This window comes from Rattus norvegicus, chromosome 1 (genome assembly GCF_036323735.1).
Source record: "Rattus norvegicus strain BN/NHsdMcwi chromosome 1, GRCr8, whole genome shotgun sequence".
Lineage (NCBI taxonomy): Eukaryota > Metazoa > Chordata > Mammalia > Rodentia > Muridae > Rattus > Rattus norvegicus.
The window spans coordinates 179,622,010-179,635,641 of record NC_086019.1 but is presented as its reverse complement, the minus strand read 5'-3'; the positions used below and the strand labels follow the sequence as shown (position 1 = coordinate 179,635,641).

Here is a 13,632-nt window from a genome sequence, read left to right as displayed (position 1 = left end):
TCATGGAACGTGGCTAATGTTTCAACCACAGCCACTGGATTCATTGAGTTGCCTTTGCAAGGAAGGAGTCAAATTGAAGATATCTATTTGATTCAACCTACTTTATAGCAACCATTTTACTTCTGCAGAAATTATGAAACCTCAACACATTGCCAAGAGTACGAGTGCCAGAAAATGGGAAAATTCAACTGGAAGAGAGAATCATTTATTGCTCAAGTATGCCTAGGTGAAGAAAAATGAAATTTATTAAAAATTTCATACTGGGCGTGTATGCTCTGTGGGCCTGTTTGGGCACAGGTACGGCTTGTTCTCCCTTGTGTATGTGAACTTGAGATGTTTACTCTGGCGTTTATTAGCACAAGGCTAAAATGTTTCTAATCTTTGCTCTCTCCAACAGTATTTAACAGTGTACTTTGAAAAGATATGCTATCTTAAAGACATGTCCATTATAGTGAGACCATCGTGCTGGGACCACAGGTCTCCAAACTTTGTTTTTAGGCTTTGTCACGTGTGCTCCCTCCAGGGCATCTCAGAGCTGGTGCTGCCTAATACACCAGTTGTACCAGGTTACTGTGTGTCAAAAATAAGGTCTGGCTGAGCAGATTTTCAAGATTTTAGATTTTATTTATGTGTCAAGGTCTGTGAGGACTTCTGTGAAATTAAATTCCAAAGTAAACTTACCATTTGAAAGATCATAATATATAGTAAAAACTTACAAAGCTACGAAAGGTGTATAGTTGAAAAGTAGGTCGCTGACGTCCTTAAGCCCCTCAGGTCCTAAGTGCCCTTCCCCAGAGCCTGGCTACCACTGCTTTCCTGTCAACCCACAAGAGAGTGTCCTGGAGTGTCTGTATCCCTGCAGTGCAAACATCCCTGTGCCAAACCTATTTGTCTGTTAGTTTTGAAAGTTTCACAATGTTTTCAGAATGCTTTTTATCAGAAATAAAATTTTCTTTTTTTAAAAGATTTATTTTTATTTACAGTATGAGCACACTGTAGCTGTCTTCATGCACACCAGAAGAGAGCATCAGATCCCATTACAGATGGTTGTGAGCTACCATGTGGTTGCTGGGGATTGAACTCAGAACCTTAGGAAGAGCAGTCAGTGCTCTTAACCACTGAGCCATCTCTCCAGCCCCAGAAATAAAATTTTCTTATTCTTTTACATGTTACAATATATTCAAATATATGTGTATACTAGAATTAATTTAACTCCTATTAATGGACACTTACTGGTTTTAGTATAATGGTATTAACAATATTGTAGTGAATATCCCTGTATAATGTGTGATTATGTGAAAATGGTGTCCAAGATATTTCTAAATGTTGAATTGTGGGCTAAGGGTTATATAAAAATTGAGATTTTATTTATTTATTTATTTATCTATCTATTTATTTATACGGGGCACTCTAGTGGGGCTGGCCTTGAACTCACTATGTAGCTAGGTTGGCCTTAATCTCTTTACCCTCAGCCTCTACTTTCCAAGTGCTGGCTTCAGTACGCACAACTATGCCTGGCCCGGGATTGAAATTTAAAATTAATGTAATCAATTTTTTTCATACCTAGTTTGTGAGTTTCTAATACTAATATTACTGTTTTGTGTACCTTTTTATATATGTAATATATTTTGTAGTACAAATGTTAAAAACTGCCTGACATCTAAGTATAAGACAAACAATCTAATTGAAAATAAAAATATAAAACCGAACAATGTGATGTTTTCACTTGTGGTAGAGGGTGTGGAGAAACAGGCATTGACAGTGAGTTCTTTTGAGCCAAGTCTCATGTCGCAAGCTGGCTTTGACTATCGTCTCTTTTTCTCTATTCCCTAAGAACTGAGAATTTAGGAGCATGCTACCACACCTGGCTTTCAAAAACTGTATTTTCTCTTGGGGCAAACGTCTACCACCACTGCTGAGGTTAACAGGTCCAGTGTTTCCAGCATCGTAGAACCCCCAGCCCCATCCAAAGATAAGGCTGACCCTGCTTTTCTTTTGAGGTGATATTACGTATCTTTTAGTTTCTTTGTAGTCTCACTCAGAATAGGCATGTCTACACAAGACAGTTTTGCTTTGCTTATTTTTTATATTTGAATATAAATAGAATTGTGATTTTCTGTCTTTGTTTCAATTCACATTGTAAGATCCATTCTGATGGTTCTGTGTGATGACAGTATGTGCCTTCATCATGGCATAGTATTTCACTGAGTGCTGACCACAGTTTACCCAGTCTCCTGCTGGCACACATTTCCAGTTTGGGGCTCGTGTGAACAGCTCTATGGCGAGCTTTCTCTCCCACGTGCACAGGTGCATGCACCTTTGCTGGGGGAATCTGAAGAGTGGATGAGCTGTGTTCTCTCCTTAGATACAAGTCCTTCCTTACTCTACTGATGGCACATCGGGGCTCCTCTGGTCAGCTCCTGCTCCTTTCATTGCTGTTATTAGTTGTGGCTGCAGCACAACATTCTGGGGTCACGGTGGGACATCTTTTAACGTTTGTGGGCCATTTAGAAGTCTTCCTTTGTGAATCCTACTCATTTTTGAACCCCTGATTTATTCAGTCATTTGCCTCACCTTACTGACTTGTGCCATCCCCTCCTGTGCCATGGAGGAAAGCTAGTTTCATGGAAGTTGTGGTGACGGCAGGGCAGGTGATCTTCAGGTGGTCACCTTGGGAAGAAGAGTGTTGGCTAGGAGGCTGGGGAGATGGAAGCGCTCCGACTGGGCCACTGGTGCCTTCCTGAAGGAAGAGCCTAGAACACTTGCTTTGTGGTGGCGGAGATTTTCCTTCAAGGGAAAATCTGGCTGCTGCTGATCCAGTGCTGGGGTAACCCTCTAGGTACCTTCAGAGAAGGCCCTGAAAAAGGAGGCAAGTGTTCAGACAAGTGACAGGAAACATACAGAAAACTCACGAACCCCACTCACTGGGCTCAAAAACCCTGAAAACAGGACACCTGTCACTCATTTCCCGAGGGAAAAAAGGTGGCAGCATTTTGAATAATTTTAAGGTGATAATGGAATCTTGAAACACTCCCACAGAATACCTGCGATCCACTGGGTTTTCATTTAAGACTCTGGGTCATTGTCCCACTTTGAAAATTTAGGCTCATGAAGCATTGGACTGGATTAGGCCAGGTCTGATTGCAGTTTTCTATAAAGATGTCCAATGGGACCCTGTTTTTCCTTATTACTTAATGGTGCCCACAATGCTAAGCAACAGTGCAGCCCTGTCAGGAGTCTCTGCTGCCTATCTTCCTGTGGGCGGGACATTGCTCTCGAAGTCTGGCTACCTGGCCTAGCAAGCCTGTGCTCGCTTCCCCCAACCCCGCCCCGTGTGTGTGTGTGTGTGTGTGTGTGTGTGTGTGTGTGTGTGTTTTATTGGTGTTACTTGAAACTATAGGTTAGTTAGGGGAGATGGACTCCTATAGAATGTTTTATCTTCCACTCTACAACACAGTATTAATCCCATTGCCAGCCTTCAGACTTATTCTCAAAAAATGTAGTTTATTACATAGAGGTTTTATATTCTTTCATTATACATTTTACTTAGGTATTTATATAAATGTAATATTGAAATCGTTTTTATAAATATTATATATTATTCTCTTTGGGATTATGCATAGGATTGTATGTATGTATGTATTTATTTATTTTTGGTACAGTGCTCTGGCACAAAAAACTTGCCAAGTTCTCTTGTAATCCTTCCTCTGTGGTTTCTTATATTTTTGTGTTACTTTCCTCACTGCTGGGATGAAGTGCCTGGCAGAAGCAGTGGTGGGGAAGGTCGGCTTTGGTTTGAGGGCGTAAGGTACTCTGCAGGAAGACAGGCAGCAACCATGAGTACCGGCACCTTTGTGTCTGCAGTCAGCAAGAGAGACAGGGAAATGCTGCTGTGTGGCTCATTTGTTCTTTGCATTCACCTTAGCTCCATTCAGGGGGGATCTGCCCTCCTCAGCCGAACCAGTCTGGGAACTCGCTCCCAGACATCAGAGGTGTGTCTGCTAGGAGCTGTAAATCTTGTCCAGTTGACTGGCGGGGCTAGCCACCCGAGTACAGCCATGTGCATACAGTGCTGGTCTGCTGTCTTCTGTGACTCTTCTGTCAGTTCCTGCACTTCACGTTTATCTTCACTTGTCTGGCTGTACTGTTCAGTGCCATGCGGACACCAGAGGCCGTGACAGCGAGTATTCTTGTCACACTTCCTATCTATCTTAAAGGAAATGCTTTCAGTATTTTCAATAGTTTAGCTATTTAAAGAAATGATGTAAGACTACACATGGACAGACCCATGGCTCCAGCTGCATATGTAGCAGAGGATGGCCTTGTTGGTCACCATTGGGAGGAGAAGCCCTTGGTCCTGCCAAGGCTGGAGACTCCTGAGTAGGGGAATCAGGTGAGGAGGTGGGAAGGGAGGTGGATGGGGAGGGGAACATCCTTATAGAAGAAGGGGAATGTGATGGGGTAAGGGGCTTATGGACAGGAAACTGGGAAAGGGAATAACATTTGAAATGTAAATAAAAAATCCAATAAAAAATAAAGTACCGTCTTCACATAATAAACAAACAAACAAACAAACAAATAAATGGTGTGGTGGTCATTGTTAAGTTGGGGTTACCAGTCTAAATCAGTCATTTGGTTCAAATTTGTTGATAATACTGGTTAGATATTTTATTTTATTTTATTTAGTCATTGTATTTTGTTTGTTTGATTGATAGATTTTTTTTTTTTGAGACAGGGACACAGGGTTTTTCTGTGCAGCCCTGGCTCTCCCAGAACTCCCTCTGTAGACCAGGCTGGTCTCAAATCGGAGATCCACCTGCCTCTGCCTCCCTAGTGCTGTGAGCTACCATTGCCTGGTTCAGTCTCTGTATTTTAAGAGCTATCAAAAGAAGTATTTAATATATAAAAGTATATAAATTAAAATTTAATTTTTTTATGTGTAAATGGATTTGTGTACATAGGGGTGCATGAACATCACAGTGTGCATATGGAGATCTGAGGATAACTTGTGGGAGTCTGTTCTCTCTTTCCACTTGGATTAAGGGATTGGAAAAGGTCATCTGCTCATGTTTGCTGAATGTCCTTATCTAGTGAGCCATCTCAACAGAGACCCTTTTTCTAATTCAAAAACTGAAAAGAAGTTTTTAAAAATCTTTACTCTGCTTTTGAGTTTGTTTATTTTCTTTATATTCCTACTGATATAGAAATACTAGATATTTTGGGTCTACGAGTTTCGGTTCCTACAAACAGCCCTTGCTCTGTTATGTTGGTGAATTGCTGTTTCACTGTGACCGTTGTGATTACCACCATTACCATTCCCTTTCTCTGGTGTTTGGTTTTTTACTTTCAGCCACCTTTGTCTGACGATATTAGTGTTTTCTTTTGGCTGGTATATGTGTGCTACTTTGAAAAATTATTTACTTTTGCATTAGAAATGCTTTTTGTAAATTACACAGAATGTCATATTTTTTTTATTATAGTGCTTAATTTCTGGGCATTTTGGGTCCCACACTGCAGCTCTGCTGAGCTCTGTGCTCAGATGGCTTCATGTGTCTTCTAATTAGTTCCCGCCTGAAATACTGTTCATGCACCTCCTTGTTCCTGTTTGCCTTCCTGTTAGGAGGTAAACTCAGTGACACAGACTTCTGCTGATTTGTTTGTTTATGATCAAATAAGTGGGTAAGCATTTAAAAACTGTGACAAAATAATCAGTTACTTGTAAATTTCTTTCTTTACCTATCTGTTTTGAGATTTCCACAGATTTTTAATGTACAAAAAGTTCCTTAGGCATAAAATCTGTTCAGTCTGAACTTTCCTGAATTCATGTGGTCACAGAACAGATGAGTTTCCTTGTGTATCAGGAAGTTAGTACTGCACAGGAAGCACTCTGGGGGAGCTCTGTCCTAGACGATGTTAAGGCATTGCTAGGGTGTCACACATGAGCCTGTGAGTCCTGCGAGTTGGGGAGCAGGAAAGCCAAATCTGCTATTTATGTAAACATTTTCTTGGAACCCAGTTTACCCTTTCCCTTACAGAGCCTCCATGGCTGATCTTGCATCTTCAGGGAAGGTCGAATGTCTGCAATGGGATCCATGTGGGCCACAGAATTGCCATTGCTTACCGACTGGTGATGACACCATCATCATATAGAAAGTTTGCTCACAATAATTGCCAAAAAATTGTTAAAAACTCACTATTCTGTAGGCTATTTTATATAGATGATCTTGTTTAGTGCTCTTCAAACTCTTATTGATGTAGGTAAGATGATTTTTATATTACAGATGAGAGAACCAAGATGCTAAGGAAAGTGTTACCAGTTTAAAGAGCTTCAACATTGTGAAGTGAACTTAAATATTTGAACACAACAGTGACAGTTGCTACCAGTTTTCCAGTTCTGTTCCCTGCTGGGAACTGTACTGATGTCTCTCCTACAGAATCTCAGTGTCAACGGGATGAGACAGGGTTATGGTGAGCTACTCACAAATTTACTCATGGAGGAAAAAGTAGGTAAATTTTTCCATTCTGCAACTTTGAGGAACATTGCTGATCTGAGAAAAGTTCAGTAATTCTGGCCATTAAGCCAAAGCCTCCCTGTACATAAGAGAGGCTGTGCAGCATGCACATTTCTGTTGTGGCTGCCCAGGGCTCCACATGAAAGCTGTAACAAGCATTCAGTGCTGTATCTAAAGGCTGGGCTTTTGAAAATAGGAAATAGAACTCACATTTCTAGTTAAAATGATGTACTGCATGTTAATACCTAGCATATTAACTGGACAGGACTTCAGAAAAAAGTCCTGAATACTGGTAGAATTGTGAACTCCATAAAGAACTGCATATTTTTGTATGGCTTTACTCAGCCATATGAAAATTAAAAAAAAAAAAACTACAAAACTAAAAAGAAAATAACGGACTTTGTCCCTTTTCCAAACCAGTGGAAGCCTTAGTTACCAGCTCAGTAGTTCTTTTTAGCCTCTTGTTTAAGCATAGGATTAATTTTAAAATTTATTATTCTCTCATTTATTACATGTAAAGTGGTTTTTACACTTCTCTCTCCCTCTTCTCCCCCCAGCCCTTCCCCACCACCTCCCCTATCCTGCAATTCTAATCTTCCCCCATTTCTCTTCAGAAAAGAGCAGACCTCCCAGGGATATCAGCCAAACATGGTGTAATAAGTTACAATAAGACTAGGTACATACCCTGGTGTCAAGGCTGGGTGAGGCAGTCCATTAGGAGAAACGGTTTCCAAAACCAGGCAAAAGAGTCAGAAACAAACCCTGTTCCCACTGTTAGGAGACCCACAAGAACAACAAGCTACACAACATACATGTAGAGGGCCCGTGCTGGCTCTGATTGTCAGTCTTTGTAAGTCCCTATGAACCCTGGTTAGTTGTTTATTTGGGCCATGTTCTTGTGGTGTCCTTGACTCCTCTGGCTCCTGCAATATATACTTTCTCCTTCTTTTCTGCTTGGGTCCCTGAACTCTGTATAATGTTTGGCTGTGGGTTTCTGCATCAGCTTCTATCAGTTGCTGGATGGAGCCTTTGATAACAATTATACTAGGGTCTGGTCGAATAGTATAGCAGAATATTGTTAGGAATAATTTCATTGCCTTCCCCTACCCCCAGTTATGTTTGGTTCTATCCTAGGTCTCAGGACTATCCAGTTTCTGGTCCCTGGCCATCCAGGCAGTGTCAGGTGTGTGTTGCCTCTTGTGAGCCTCAAGTTGGAGTAGTCATTGGTTGGTCATTCCCACAATTTCTGTGCCACTTTATCCCAGCACATCTTGCAGGCAGGACAACTTGTAGGTTGAAGGTTTCGTATCTGGCTGGTGTTCCAGGCTCACCACTGGATGCCTTGCCTGGTTAAGGAAGATGTCTGGTTCAGGCTCTCTAACCCCATTATCAAGCATCTTTGCTAGGACCACTCTCCTAGATTCCAGGGAGTTTCCATGGAACTGATTTTTTTAAAGTCATGCAAATATAATCTGTATTCATATTTTTGCTATGTGTTCTGATACTATTATATTGTGTTATCACCTAGGGTTCTAAATAAAAAAATTAATAACTACATAATTTTATGCATTGTGAGTAGATTAAGTTTACTTAAAGATGTGATGACTTTGGGATGCAGGTAGCTTCACATTCTTCTGGTTGCCGGATCATCTCTTTTTCTTCTGTATTTTAAATCAGAGTAATGGTGCTCACGTCAAAACAGATTTTCTGGAAACATGGTTTTCAAATTTCCTTCAACCTTTTTATAAAGGCTTAATCATTTATAATGTAAATAGATAAATGTATAATGTAGGTGTATCACATTTTTATATACATACATAAGCATTGAATTTATTTAATAAGGTAAATTTAATCATTTCCGAGCACCATTCCAACCTATCATTTATCATTTCCAGTGTCATTTTGGAGCTTATAATTTGTTCTAAAAATAACTGTGCTTGAATCTTAATTTAATCTTTACCCAATTTTTAATTTATTTAAAAATAAAAATAGCCTTTTTCCTCTCCGAGCCTATGAGAAATGAGTACCCATGTGTGTAAAAATTTGGGCACTATGGGAAGAGGGAGAAGAGGAGGTGCGGCAGTTCCTCACGCTCCACGCTCACCACATCTTCCCCAGAATATTCCTTTTACTTATGCATGTGTTCCATCGTCAAACATGTTATCTCTACTCAGGATTAGTCCCTGTGTGTCATTCTTATATTAATGTGCACTTGTGCACACATTATAGTTTGTTTTATGTTTATGGGATATGTATGGCCTCTCCTCTTCAGCCTCCTTTCTCCATCATAGCTATGGCTGTCTTCCTTGCCATGAGTACATCTAAGTGTGTGTCCCAGCTTGAAGGCCTGCACCGCACTCTGTTCTGATGTTGACTCTTGCTTATGGCTACACCAACAGATCCTGGCTGGCTCCCAGACACTTAGGCTATGAGCCTTATACATGCCTCTTACCTTCTAGTCCAGCACTCTACTTAGGAAAGATAAACAAGACTTTGTAACAAAGACCATCACTATTTAAAGTTTATTAGGTCAGGATCTTTTCCTTTTTACATCTGCCCATCTTTGCATTTTTGCCCTCAGTGCTATATGTAGTGAATGCCAGCGTCTTCCCGAAGGCACCGCTGTTCTCGGCAGTGAATGGGAGCGTCCTGTTGTCCTTATGCTCACGAATGTCACATTTTGAAAATTAATGTGATGTTGGATGCTCCTTGCTTTTCTGTTTTGTCATTTGTAGTGCTTACATCTGTAACATATTTTTCCCATTTTCTTAATGACTTTTGGAGCTTTTATCATTCCTCTTTGTCACACTGTTCTGAACATACATATTTAAAATTTTGTGGCTTGTCCCTTTGTTATATTTATACAGAAATTAAAAAATAGTTATAATTTGTATTAATATTTATCTGAACAGTTATTTAATAGCATGTTTATAAAGATCACTGTAAGATACAAATAGTCATCTAGATTTTATGATAGATATTTATGGTTTTTGTTTTTGCATTACAAAACCCCACATGAAATTTATTTTAGTTGACATGTGAGGTAGGGATTTGATTGTTGTCTTTCCTTAAAGAGCTACTTTTCTCAGGCTCACTTGTTGAATAGTTGGTTTTACTTTTCTAACTCGATGTGTAATATGCTAAATTCTTCTACATAGTCAGTCACCTTTGAAAAGATGCTCTATTGCTCATTGATCTGCTTGTGGATTTCTGCACTAGTAACACATTCCTCACTTGTACTTCAGTAATATTTACAGTAGAGGCTTGAAACCCAAGGTACATGCATTTTATTATGTTCTTGGGAAGATATTAAACTTCATATTTAAAAAATCACCTAGGATTTAAGTAATTTATTTGAGCACAATTATAATATCCTGACCAAAGCATAATGTTCTTTAGTTTAAGTTTTCATGTAATGTATATATATATGTATGACCAGGGGACAGAGATGTAGCTCAGTGGTAGAGTGCTTGTTTAGCATGTGCTCTGAAATGCAAGTCTCAAAAAAAGGCTTGGATGGGCTGACATGTGTGCTCGATATACCATTTATCTTTGAAGAATTATGGAAGCTGAAAAGCAGGGTTGGGGTCAGCAGACACAGATGGCAGCATTTAGAATCTCTTAAAAGGAGTTCTTGACAGAAGAACCAACAGGCTTTGAAGAGGTGGGGGTCTCAGATGCTAAGCAGTTCCATTTATGGGACAGGAAGAGATATGAGGTTTGAAATGAGACTTGGTTGAGCTTTAGTGCTGACCATGGCACCTGCTGAAAAATGGATGTTTAATCTCGCTGACATCTCAGGTTTCTTATGTATACAGTGGGATAGCAATCCCTTCCTACAGGTAATTGTGGAAACTCACACGGAAGCTGGACATCAGCTGTACTGTGCATGGGTGATAGAATTTGCTTCGTAGTACTTGTCTTCTTTTCTTTATAAAATGCATTTGTTTGTTTATCTATCATATGTGGTGTGTGTGTGTGTGTGTATGTGTGTGTGTGTGTGTGTGTGTGTGTGTGTGTGTTTAGTTAAGAGGACACTTTGTGGTAGTCAGTTATCTTTTTCCAATGTGTGGTTCCAAGGATTGAACTTGGATCCTCAGGCATGGTGGCAAGAACCTTTACTCACTGACCCTCTTGCTAGCCCTAGTTGTCTTCCTTTCTTACCATCAGTTCCACAGAATCAGGGCTGATGGGGATTGGAGGGCTTAGGGTATCTCCATCTTTTCAAATAAAAAAAGAGGAGTTTTGTCCCATTTTTGGCCTTAGCATAGTAACATCAAAACAGGATGATGTAGGGTGTGTAGAGCATTTTTGAATTGTATATAAACACACATGCGCAGGGGTACACACACACACACACACACACACACACACACACGCACACGCACACATGCATGGGCACACAAACACACACATACATGCACAAACTGTTCCATCAAATCTTGTTTCAAGAGAGAGTTAGCAAGGGAAAGTGAAAGAAGAAAAATTTTGGACAGGAAACAAATTTGTGTTAGTTTGGGGTTGGGGAGCTGGGTAGGTGCTAGCACTGAGCATGTCTAATCCCAAGCAGTCCCAGCTTCCATCTGAACTAAGCACAACGGTAAAGGACTGAAGCTTGCTGCTGACCAACCCATTTTACAGATGAAGTAGAGGCCTTCTTTTCATTGGACTAGATATAGCCTAGTAATTGCAAACTTACACTTAACATGCAGCCTATATGCTACGTGTTTGTTTCCTTGACCATAGTTTCTACCTCAGAGATGGAACAATTCTTGTGAGATACCAGGCCAGATTTCATCTGTACTTCACTGTGAGACCCTTGAGCTGTTCTGAAAATATAAATGGATCTCTCCATGCTGCTTGTTGCTGTTTCTGAGAGTGAGAAGAAACCTGTTTAGACTGGGGAGGATTCTCTCACAGTGTCCTGCTGGCCTCTCAGGTGGCTCTGCAGTGGTTAGTCAGCACATGACTGCCCTGACAGCATTCCTGGGAGCCTCAGCTCTGGGATCCCATTACCCTTAAGCCATTCTTTTAAAAAAATATTGACTAAGGGTCTGAGGATATGACTTCATGGGTAAAGTGATTGCTGAGCAAGCATGAGTACCTGAGTTCAGATTCTTAGCAGCTGTGCAAAGACGAGGCATGATCCCAGCTGTGGGAGGCAGAGACATGTGGGTTCCACCCTGATTAGCTGCTCTAGACTAACCATTGAGCTCCATGTTCAACGAGAGACCCTGTTTGAAACAATAAGGTACAAAGCAATAGAGAAAGATACCCAACCTTGACTTCTGATACCTGCAGAGACACTTAGGCACATACAAGGTGGTGGCTATAGTACCCTGTGTATACTATGTGACTTGGACACATTTCAGCTGAGTTTCAGGGTAAGGGCAGAGAAGAAATGTATGTGTGAAAACTGTGCCCCAGGCAGGAGTTAGGTTCTTACCTCCAACTGTCACAAAAGCTGGGAGAGGACCACAATGTTCTAATTCTAGAATATACATTCTTTATTACAGAACATGAGCTATGCAGTTTCTATTCTACTTTCCTTACCGGATGTTCCTACACTGCTAAGGCAACTTCACCAACTGTGAGCACCTTGACATCACCAGTTCTTCTCTGGTTACTTGTGCTTCTCCAGGGCTTAGCATGGTGCCCAGCAGAGAAAGCATGCACTGCCCAATGCATAACTATGATACACCCAGGAAATTTGGCTCTTAATTACCCAAGTTACCAAATCCTTATGTTTTTTTTATGATCTCTCCTCTTTTAAATTTCTGCCATGAATTTAGAAATACTTACAACATATAAAGTGCCACATCGTGCTGCATAGCATGTTCAGACGACGTTGGCCCTCTGTACTCATGTAAGTTGTTCTGGTTGGTGTCCAGTTGATAATGCAGCTGTTATTTTTATAACCATCCTAAGTACATATTTGCACAACAGGCGGTGTCATCTCATCTTGGTGTTATTTGCTTGGTACTTTCAATTACCAAGCTCCATTACCCAAGTCATTATTTGTGGTTAAGAGGGAGTGGTTCTGAGAGCAGCAACAAGAAGTTTCTTAAAACGAGGATCAAATCGACCCTTTTAAGATGTCTTTAAATATATCTTGGCTTAACTGGCTTGGTGCACAGAGCAGTCCGGCTTACTCCCTTTCACCAGTGTGCTGTTTAGAAAACAGGAAGCTAAATGAAACACGTCTTGGCTTCTTAATATCTGGTATTTATTTACAAACTTTTGTAACATTATTGCTATTTTTAGTGTTCTGCCTCTCTGTTCTTACCAGTGAGTATAATTGAGGAGGGGGAAGCTGACTGGAGGAAGCATTTCTCTCCACCAGTGTGAGACCTTGCTACAGTTTTTATCTTAAGAGGAGGAATCCAGACCTCAGTTGCAGGAGCTCTGAAATTGAGCTTTATCATTTTGAATCCTCCAAGATACCACATGCCACACACCCATGGGCTCTCGGAAATGCTAACCAAATTCCTGTATCTTTATCTCATATTCAAAAGAAGAAAACAGCCCACCCAGTGATAACTGAGTTTTAATCTCTAAGTAAACCCGGGTCTAGTTTCTAATCCCAATTCACACTGACGGAAGTACTTCATAGTTTAAAAAATCTTACTAGTTGAAAAGATTTTTAATAGGATAAAATATTTTACAATTTTTACAAGTAATACAACTTAAACAAATCTTCTGAATGTTTTAGTTTTTACTCCTGTGCAGTACACTGGCTTCTCAGCTCAGTAGGCCTTGAATTCTACCAGGGAGGAAAATACCTGAGGAAACTCCATAAAAATAGATTCCTGAACCAGACACGCTTCAGGACTGCGCAGCTGCTGTGTCTGGATGGGCCTAACGCTAAGAGTCTTCGGAAGCGTCCTGGTTACTGTACCAGCTCTGCTCACACAAGACCACCTTTGCGGCCTCTTGTTTTTACTCACAACCACATAGACAGTGAGAAGATAGAGGGGGCAGCTGTGAGTAAACAAGGAGGTGAGGGAGCAGCTCAGCAGCTCAGACGTAGAGCCCTGCCCAGTGCAAAGTGATGAGCTCAGTCCCAGTTCAGGAACAAAACAAAATGAAACAAGTGGAAAGACCTCCATGACAATGGGTA

General features: G+C 40.6%; 1 protein-coding gene across 19 annotated transcripts in view; it reads left to right on the top strand.

Annotated features, from left to right (window-relative positions):
• The window catches only part of Sox6 (SRY-box transcription factor 6), a 611,566-nt gene that overhangs the window by 133,602 nt on the left and 464,332 nt on the right, over positions 1–13,632 (top strand). For 2 of the 19 annotated variants that reach the window (XM_063285283.1, XM_063285280.1), the window contains exon 1: positions 11,908–12,378. The exons of 16 other annotated variants lie outside the window; for them this stretch is intronic. The gene's annotated coding sequence lies outside the window, so the exon portion shown is untranslated. Of the gene's footprint in view, positions 1–11,907; positions 12,379–13,632 lie in introns of those variants that run through there. One more of the 19 variants, XM_039106360.2, reaches the window with a different exon arrangement.